This window comes from Humulus lupulus, chromosome 4, assembly GCF_963169125.1.
Source record: "Humulus lupulus chromosome 4, drHumLupu1.1, whole genome shotgun sequence".
NCBI classification, from domain to species: domain Eukaryota; kingdom Viridiplantae; phylum Streptophyta; class Magnoliopsida; order Rosales; family Cannabaceae; genus Humulus; species Humulus lupulus.
The window spans coordinates 20,121,636-20,132,500 of NC_084796.1; the positions used below are offsets into that span (position 1 = coordinate 20,121,636).

Here is a 10,865-nt window from a genome sequence, read left to right on the forward strand (position 1 = left end):
CCTAAGGAATGAAACACACAAATTGCCAAACTAGATATTCATCAAAGTCAAAAGTATGAATCATATGCTAAACATACAACAAAATTAACCAAACAAAAGGCCTCAAAACAATGGATCATAATTAATCCTTTAGATTAGTGGGGATTTAATCAACATAATTTATAATAATATACCTCAAAGTCACCAAGCCAAACTGTCTGAAACACTCAAAGCCACCAATCCACCAAGCCAATCAATCTGAAACAATCAAATTTGAAACCAAATTAATACTAGATATTGATTAGAAAACACAAAATCAATACATAAATTGGTTAATTAAATCCCATAACATTCTAATATCACATATGAAATATGTAGCTAATAGTTTTCAGTACACAAATAATGTTTTACTTTCAAGACATGGTAGTTTTGAACTAATATATATATATATATATATATATAGATAGATAGATAAATCCAATCATAACATAGTTGCTGGAAAAGAAAAAAATGTATACACCAAATTGAAGGGACAATATCTAGCAAGATAAAACAAATAATCAAATTTATCCATATTTAAACTATGAAAGTAACAATGAAGTGAATATATAATATTTGTACCATAAAGTAGTATATAGACCACAATACATGGGGCCTAGAAAAGTATTGGCTTCCTACATGTTCAATTTACACAAATTCAACAAACAAATGAGAAGCTACAAATATGATTCATTTTAAAAAAACATTCAAATAACAGATATATAACTTAACCAAACCCTTAACTTGTTCTAGAAAAATCTTGAAAAGAATGTTCACTATCAGTTATTGATAAGATCAGTAGTTGATAGAGGTCAATGGTCATAAACTAGGCATGTCTGCCCATCATTTTGTAATATTTATGATACCAACTCAACGAGAAACCCATTGATAGAGGTCAATGGTAAAAAAAAAGAGTGACTCAGAGTTGCTTGGTTGTCGTGTTTTGGGATAATAAACATTGTTGTGAAATATATGGTCAACAAAAGGGTTTTTTTTTTTTTAAATGAGAAGTTTATTCTACACTACATGTTGTGAAAAATGAGATCAAAACTTTGGTATAAAAAATAATATACAAGTAGAGAGGGAGTGGAGTTTTCTTTGGCTCTCAAAACACAGGCTTAAAGCAACAAAACTTGAAATGCACTCTGTTTTTTCCCTATAACTCCCATTACTCCACATGTTATTTATATACACTATTAAAATGTCAAATAATTGTCTTAGCTTGTTCAAATATGCCATGCATTCATACAAAGAAATTTCCATAACCATAGCATACATTATGTACAAACATATATATATATATAGCAATCTATACAACAGAACTAATTTGGCTTAAAGCAACAAAACTTGAAATGCACCCTGTTTTTTCCCTATAACTCCCATTACTCCACATGTTATTTATATACACAGAAAAATGTCAAATCTTTGTCTTAGCTTGTTCAAATATGCCATGCATTCATACAAAGAAATTTCCATAACCATAGCATACATTATATACAAACACATATATATATATATAACAATCTGTACAACAGAACTAATTTGGCTTAAAGCAACAAAACTTGAAATGCACTCTGTTTTTTCCCTATAACTCTCATTACTCCACATGTTATTTATATACACAGAAAAATGTCAAATCTTTGTCTTAGCTTGTTCAAATATGACATGCATTCATACAAAGAAATTTCCATAACCATAGCATACATTATATACAAACATATATATAAATATATATAACAATCTGTACAACAGAACTAATTCGAGTCAAGCAACGTTTAGTAGCATTTGCAATAACAATTTGTTCTGTCTCAACATCATTAGCTACTCTACCCTTCTCATTTATACCAAAATCCATAAACAAATAGTATATGAGTGTTTGCAGTACTAATAATGGCATAAGCTATAAGATTTCAGCAATTTTCCCTTGTTCATTTTCAAATTCTAAAATTTTCACACATACAGTCCAACTAATATATAGAGATTGAACCCTAAAAAAACAAATACATGGAACTCAAAAAGAAGAAAAACCCCAGATTTTATGCAAAACTCTAGCATTAAATAAATGACACATTACAAATTGACAAGAGATAGAGAGAAATAGCATACAAAAATAATTATTAATAGCAGAAATATGAGAAATACAAAAACAATTTCAATGGCACAGGTCTAAAATTGAAAATGACAGAAAATCATACCTTAATAATAGAAAATCTTCCTCTAAGAACCTATTCTTGCACAGATCTAAAATTTAGAATGAAAGAGAGTGAGAAATAGATCTTAGAGAGATGAGAGAGGGAGAGAAAGAGAGTGAGAAATAGATCACAGAGATAAGAGAATGAATTGATAATCTTACCTCTGAAGAAATGAGAGTGGAGAGTGGAAGCTAGAGGAAGAAATCGCCATTACTAGGCTCTGTTGCGTTGCTTGAGAAAGGTGAGGAAGAAGAGAACCAAATGAAATACGTTTTAGTTTTTTTTTAAAAGCTTCAAAATTATGTTTTCAAAATTTAATTAATTTTGATTTTAAATTAAAAAAATTAAAAACAAAATTGTATTACCGAACGTGTTTCCTGAATATATTTTGATATTTTTAATTAAAAAAATAAAAAATTATTTTTTTAAAGGTTACCGAACGGGCCTATAGTATTACAGAGTACAAAATTATTCATAGAAATAAATTAAAGAAAATTCGAAAAATACACCAAGTTGTTCAAAACAGTGAAGAAATGAATTTTTTTTCGATCATGACTATCAAAACTATTTATTTGACAAAAAGGGAGATATAATAATAAAAATAATTTGTTGTGGAAAGAAAGAAAATGAAAATTATAATCGTATTTCTCACTTAAAAGTTAAAATGCCTTAACACAATTAAGCATGACAAAAATATATGTCACATATAAAAGTGTTAATTATTATTTCTCTCTCTAATGACACTTTATTAAGGTGTAATTTAAATCTGAATAAATAAATATTGAAATTATCATTTGTATTATGTTGTTTACAAAAAATATTCAGAATAGGAATCAGAATCATTTTCTGATGTCTACATCATTTGTAAACGTAATGTTTAAATTGACTAAATTAGTCTTTTTGAAATATAAAGTAATTATTTTGTGAGATATATTTTCAAAGGAAAAGACTGTCTTTTAGTTTTTTATTTAAAAATAAATAAAAAGAAAAGTACCAGTTTAAACCTCGTGTTTTGCCTGGATACTCGAGCGATCCCTATATTTTGTTAAATAATATTTCGAATCTCATATTTTGTAAAACATATCAAAATAGTACCCTGAGCCCAATTTTGGTTAAATATTATTTCAATAAGACCAAAATGCCCTTAAATTAATAATTTAAAATAGGAAATAAATAGAAAAAAAATAATTGATTTTAAATTAGAATTAATATTAAACAATATTAAATTATTTTCTCCTCTCTCTCTCTCCTCCCTATTTCTTTTCCCCCCATTTCTTCTCTCCCTACTCAGCCGACCCTAGAGATTCCTTCGTTTCTTCTTTGCAGTGCCTTCATGGTGGAGTCGACACTAGCTTTGTTTCTTCTCCCATTCCTGTTGGGGCTTCGGTTCAAGTCGGCTAGGACTTGGTTGTAGATATGGGCGTTAGTGGGCAACGACAATGAGGACGACAACAAATCTGGGTTGATGGAAGGAAAGCTCAATGAGATTTTGGAGTTGGATCTAGGCTAGAACTCGTCATTTGAGGACGATCTTGGAGGTTCAGAGTTTTTTCTAATGTTGCAGGTGGACGACGGGATGTTTCAAGTCGACATAGGCTTATAGAGGCCATGCCAACGATGTTGCAGGCAAGGCACATCTTGAATTTCAGATTTCGGTTGTGAGATTATCATCTTGAATTTTGTTGGATTTATTAACTTTCATTGTTGATGTTGGTTCTACTATTTTTCTGGGCTTGAATTTTTGTTAAAGAATGTTATATTGATGCTTTATTATACGAAGAACATGTTTTGATTTGACTCTAGGTTTGAAATTTGGGTTTCAAGGAACTCAAGAACATGTTTTGTTTTAATTTTTGTTTGTTTTGAATCTAGATTTTGGATATAGGTTTCATGGATGAACTTATGTTTGGTTTTGGTTTAGATATAATTTTGATTTTTCTTTATAATAATTATTTTAAAGTTTTAATTAATTAAAAAATGTTTATTATTTTTATTTTTTAATTTAATAATGATTTATTTAATATAATTTAATTTAATTTAATTCATTAATTAATAAAGATGAGGGCATCTTAATCTTATTGAAAAATATTTTATCAAAATCAGATTTATTGTACTATTTTGATCCGTTTTGCAAAATACAAGATTCAAAATGTGATTTAACAAAACATAATAGCCGATTAAGTATTTAAGCAAAACACATGTGCCAAATTGGTCTTTTTCCAAAATAAAAGAACAAAAATAGAAGTTATTACCCTTAATGACATTCCTTAGGTAATTGGCAAAGAAGCATTACTATTCTTTCCCTTTTATCCCAACAAGTTCTCCCATTCCTTATTTTAGTAAACATGTAAATGAGAAACATTAGTACACAAATTATTCTTATTTTCACCTTAAGTCATAAACTCAACAAAATTAAAATAACTTAAAATCACATTTAAAAGGTTACTTTGAAAAAGACTCCTACAAAATTACTTATGCACCGAAAATTATTGGAGTCAAACCTAAAGTTTTTTTTTTTTTTATCTTAATTGAGATGAATAATGTTTCTTTAACACAAATAGCACCATTAAACTGAAAAAACTTGAAGAAAGATAATATAAAGTTTACGAAAAGGCAACCTTTAAAACGTTTAGGATAATATAACTATAAGCTAAATATTAAACTTGAAGAAACAACAAAAGAGAGACCTAGAACAAATAAAAGATTTGTGCAAAATGACTCTCAATGGTATGTGAAAGTAATGAAATATTTATATTTTAAATTTTGTAGTAAAATAGCCTAACCACCTTTTTAATATTACATATTACTAAATATGTCATTTAGCAAATTACTATTTTATTCTAAATATTTTAATATTATGGTATATGTATATTCGTTTTGTTTAATTAGTTTTTATTTTATAGTTATTTTGATTTTTTTTTTTAATATTATGGGTTGTTGAATAATATACATACCACAAAATACATATACTGAGTTGAAAAATAATATACGTACAAAACTTACAAAATTGTTACTAAAAAATGTATATACTATGTTAACAAAATTATATACTACTATTAAAATGTATATACCATGATACAAAATTATATACTACCATTATGTATAGTAAGATAGAAACTAAATATCATAAAAAAATTGACATACCATACCACAAAAAATATATACACTAGTTGGAAAATAATATACCAACAACCCAAATAAAAAACTTAAAAAATCAATATAAATTTAAAATAAAAACTACTATACATATACCACTATAATAAAGTCATACACTCCTAAATAAATAAATAAATTATAAAAAATGACAATTTAGGTAATCAACAATGTAAAATGATAATTTCTCTACAACTTTAAAAATGAGGACATTAGCCTCTTGATGTCATTGTTTTTGGTCATTTACTATAATTTCTCAAAAAAAAAAAAAAACCAGAAGTTGATATTATAATATTTTGAATTCGATATAACATATCAACATTTGAAAACAACACAAAATAAATGAGTTTTGGTGACAAATTGATTTTTTGTGTCATTTTCATATTGGCCTATTCTTTTTTTTTTTTTTGCTGAAATAAAGAGGAAGAAAGGGCTACCAGTGTGACTCCCCTCTTTGGGCGTTATTATAAGAGCTCCAACCCCATTTATAAATGTTCACCAAGACCCTATTCAACGGGTCTCCCCCACCTACGATGGGGTGTGTCACCTGAGCTCCATTAATCAACTTGTGCTAAAGGGACCCTGAGGCAGAGGGCAATGGTGACTGAGCTGGCGCATAGAGTTCTCACATTTAAGACTCCTTCGACTGTCACTACAAGAAAAAAAGTCTACAGCGACGACTTTTGTCGTCACTGTAAAGCAATAAGTCGTCGTTGTAGGTCTACCGCGACAACAAGTCGTTGCCAAAATGGCGTCGCTGTAAGTCCGTATGTGTAGAAATTTACAGCGATGACAAAACAGAGTCGTCGCAATAGTTCTTTACTATAGCGACGACATGTCGGTCGCAGTAGGAAATATGTTTTTCGGTTTGGACTGGTATATTGTGACGACATGTCGTCGTTGTTAGTGGTGCAAAATTTGAATTTCAAAAACTTCTACAACGACAACATGTGGTCGCTGTAGGTCCGTCGACCGCTCCATCTACAGCGACGACATGTCGTCGCGGAATAGTGCGTGGGTTGTAGTGTCACGAAAACCCAGTTATTCGTGTTCAGCGTGCACCCTACGTCGGGCTATTGTGGTGGCTGTGGTGGTTGTGGCTGCTGTGGTTGAAAGCTTGCCATCATGGATTGTATCATGTTCATGTCCAAGTTGACAGACTGAAATTGTGGAGGTTGGATGTTCGGATTTGTTGTTTGCAAATATTGTTGCATTTGTTGGAAGTTGTTGTTCTAGGTCATAAAGGCTTGACTGAAGTGTTGAATCATGGACTGGAAAGCCTCATGTGACATCGTTGGTGGGCCAACTGTGGTGGATGGAAATGGTGATTGCTCTGATTGCAAAGAGGATCCGGTGGCGCTTGAGGCAAATGTATTAGTGCCCTTCAACTTCCGTCTAATACCTCGGTTGTGGCCACGATGTTGACCAAGTACCTTTGAGACGACTTGTGTCTATTGATAGTGGCACTTCCTGTTTCAGATTGAGATTGAGATTGAGATGGAGATTGGGATTGGAATTGTGTCTGGGCTTCTTGTTGCAAGGCATCCTGAAGTTTAAAAACAAGACAATTAATACATAATATAATTGAATAATATACATGGAAACAAAACTTAGAAGGTTACTTGCATATGCATCCTTAGCATTCGTGTTCACCCATCCACGTGTCGGATGATTGTGCATGTCATGGAACGTATCGATAATGCTGGGCAGTTCCTTAGTCTGAAGATTCATTTTTAGAAAACAAAATTTAACAAAATCTCAGTTAAATATTGAATTGATTATTAAGATAACTTAAAATATTTCAAATTATCTACAAATTTTTATTTACCTTCTTAAATTGAGCAGAAGCATAAGAAGTCGATCTATGGAGACTTGGATAATTCTGTTTTGCTCTGTTGGCAGCATTTGCCTTTGAGCATGCAATGAACTGTGGAGTGGTGAAAAAGTCAACCAACTTCTGCCAACTCTCATTGTCACTGTCCTCCGATGGATTCTTTCTGGCTGTCTCAATACCATCATACCCTCCATGTTCATCGAAATGTTTTTTCTTGTGACCTTTTCTATCCTTGTAGTGATCCTGAAACTCTCGCTTAATCCCAGTTTCTACCAGTCACCACTCAAGGAGATCTCAGGGAAGAATGAAAAATTCCTTCAAAAAAAATTGTGAGGTTTTTTAAATTATAATAAAAACATTACATGTGAATAAGTAGATAAATTTACCTCAAGCTTTTGCATCAATCCAATCTTGTGCTCATCCGGAACACTCTGCTACGAATCATAATATAACGGGACATGGTGACCAATAAGGTTGCCAATAAGTCTCGTGAACAACGTCCCAAAATCACCAACTGCTTTGTAGGTTCCCTCATTCAGATCAAATTGTAGAGCCAACAGACCTTTATTGTCGTTGACGAGTTGCTACAAATTTTTGGATCGAGACCGACATCTTCTTTTTGCAGGAGCCGCTGCATATGTTAATTAAACAATAGAATTAAATTGAATAAAATAATAACAATTTGACATTTATTGATAAAAGATAGAGTAATTATAGTATATTACCTGTCTCACAGGAAGTAGGAACTCGTGTGGGATTTGGAGGAGGAGGAGGATCCGCTCCATCCCCGCCATGTGCACGAGCAACAGTAGCAGTCATATCTTTGCAGTTTAAATAATTATTAACTTAATTTCAGTTATAGTTGGAGGTTAATTATATAACTTAAATAATTTCAGTAATTCAGTTGAAACTAACATTGTTGAGAAAAGTCATATATTGATTGAAAAGTCTTAAAATTAAAACATATACACATTAAACATACAAATATGAATATGCATAAAAAAATATTATTACTCATCAATGTCAATTCTTACATCATCATCTGTACTTTCTAAATCATCTTCACTAATTTTGTCATCGTCATTGATTTCCACTTTATAATTTTATGAATATATATTATCAAATTTTATGAATGTATTATAAAGTTTCATTATGTATATATAAATATTTAATTATAAATTTATTAATGATTGTTATTAATTTCTTTGATAATTATCAAATTATTATTTTAATTTTTACCTTTTTATTTTTTCAAAAATAACAATAGAGTTTTATAATTGTAAAATTATTTTTTAATTTCCACTTTATGATTTTATGAATATATATTATCAAATTTTATGAATGTATTATAAAGTTTCATTATGTATATATAAATATTTAATTATAAATTTATTAATGATTGTTATTAATTTTTTTGATAATTATCAAATTATTATTTTAATTTTCACCTTTTTTTTTTAAATAACAATAGAGTTTTATAATTGTAAAATTATTTTTTTAATTTCCAATTTATGATTTAATGAATATATATTATCAAATTTTATGAATTTATTATAAAGTTTCATTATATATACAAATATTTAATTATAAATTTATTAATGATTGTTATTAATTTCTTTGATAATTATCAAATTATTATTTTAATTTTCACTTTTTATTTTTTTAAAAATAACAATAAATTTTTATAATTATAAAATTGTTTTTTTAATTTCCACTTCATAATTTTATGAATGTATTATAAAGTTTCATTATGTATATATAAATATTTAATTATAAATTTATTAATGATTGTTATTAATTTCTTTGATAATTATCAAATTATTATTTTTATTTTCACTTTTTTATTTTTTCAAAAATAACAATAAAGTTTTATAATTGTCAAATTGTTTTTTTTGTAATTTCCACTTTATGATTTTTTTTTATAAATTTTTATTAGTTGCTTTAAAATTAATTAAAAAATTTAATCACACTAACTTTAAAATTATTTTGTAATGTTTAATATTTCTAAATCTACTAAAATTTCGGCAGCATAACGGTTGTAATCTAGCCTATCCCAAAATTTAAAATCTGCATAAATACATATAAACCAGTCCCAAAACATACATAAATTTAATGCAATCTTTATTTAAAAAATAAATAACAAAAACATATTATTTAACCTTATATATATTTCAAAAAACTAATTTTATTTAACCAAACATATATATACAATTCAAAACAAAAAATTAATTTAACATACCTATTTTTCATACAATAAAATTAATATCAAATTCACAATAAAATTAACAAAACATACAAATTTATTTTAAAAATTACTAAAATTTAATTTAATTTAAAAATTATCTACACACTATTAATCACAAAAAAAAGTATTAAAAATTAAAAACAATACCAAAAAGCATGAGATGCTCCAATATAATCTGAAAACAAAAAAAAAACAATAGAAAACTTAACAAACTCATAAAAAATACACAAAAAAAAATCATAAAAACACTAAATTTAAAAGAAAAAACTAAAGAATTAAGGTTTAATAATACTAACCTTAACAAAAGGGGGCCAAAAATGGCTCTAGGCGGCGCTGGGAGGGGCTAGGCGGCATTAGGAGGCAGAGGAGCTCTGGTTTTCCAGAAAATTCAGAGGAAAAAATGAAGAAGAAGGCTCGGGTTGGGGGATTTATGTCATGATCCTATAGCGACGACATGTCATCGCTATAGGGTATATGAATGTCATCGCTGATATCAAATGCACCGTTTAACTCAAACGATGAGACCCTATAGCGACGATATGTCGTCGCTGTAGGGTAGTGAATAGTACGCGAATACTCTCGTGTGCTATATTTGCACTCTACAGCGACGACATGTTGTCACTGTAGGAAGTGAAATTTGACTTAAATTTTTTGGCGATTCACGTTCCCACGTTTTATTTTGGACCCTATTGCGACGACTTGTTGTCGCTATAGAGAAACATAGTCAGTTCTTACAAATACCCTACAGCGACGAGTATAGTCAGTTCCCGCCTCGTGTTCCCTCCAAATTCCCGATACCCTACCGTCGCGGTAGGATATCAGTAATTTGGAAGACCAGATCGTGTCTTGTTGACGACCCTACAACGACGACATGTAGTGTATCTGTACAGTCGTCGCTGTAGATGTCATCGCTGTAGGGTCTTTTTCTTGTAGTGTGTCACTCCATGCTGCGAGAGGATGTCACACCCAAATTCAAACCCCTGACCTCTAGGTACTCAGGCATGCCAATTTACCACTATGCCACTTGGTTGGTGGTTCATGTCAGCCTATTTAATATATATAATAAACGTGTTATTTTTGTATAATTCTCTTAACTTGTTTATGTTCAGTCTAACCCATTTATTTTAATGTTTAATTTTATTTATTTATTTTATACTAACTTAAATTTGAAAAAATCTCTAGAAAAATTCTTCTTTTTCTGCAAAGGATTGTTGATGATAACTAAATCATGTATTATGCTTGTGTTGTAGACTTTATAATATATTATATAATTATGAATAATTATGTCAATTTTGTGTCAGTGTCATATAACATGTTTAACTGTATGTTAAATGTGTCAATCTTGTATCTGGATCACACAACACGTTTATTAAATGTGTTAAGTATGTTATGTGATGTGACATGCTAACTAAATGTGTTGTAT

The 10,865-nt window shown here is 29.3% G+C and overlaps 1 protein-coding gene across 1 annotated transcript in view; it reads right to left on the minus strand.

The window, feature by feature from the left end:
- Positions 1–10,863: 10,863 nt before the first annotated feature.
- Positions 10,864–10,865, minus strand: part of LOC133828860 (GDSL esterase/lipase At1g71691-like) — a 4,390-nt gene continuing 4,388 nt past the window's right edge. The window contains exon 5 of the mRNA XM_062258937.1: positions 10,864–10,865. This exon is cut by the window's right edge and continues 332 nt beyond it. The gene's annotated coding sequence lies outside the window, so the exon portion shown is untranslated.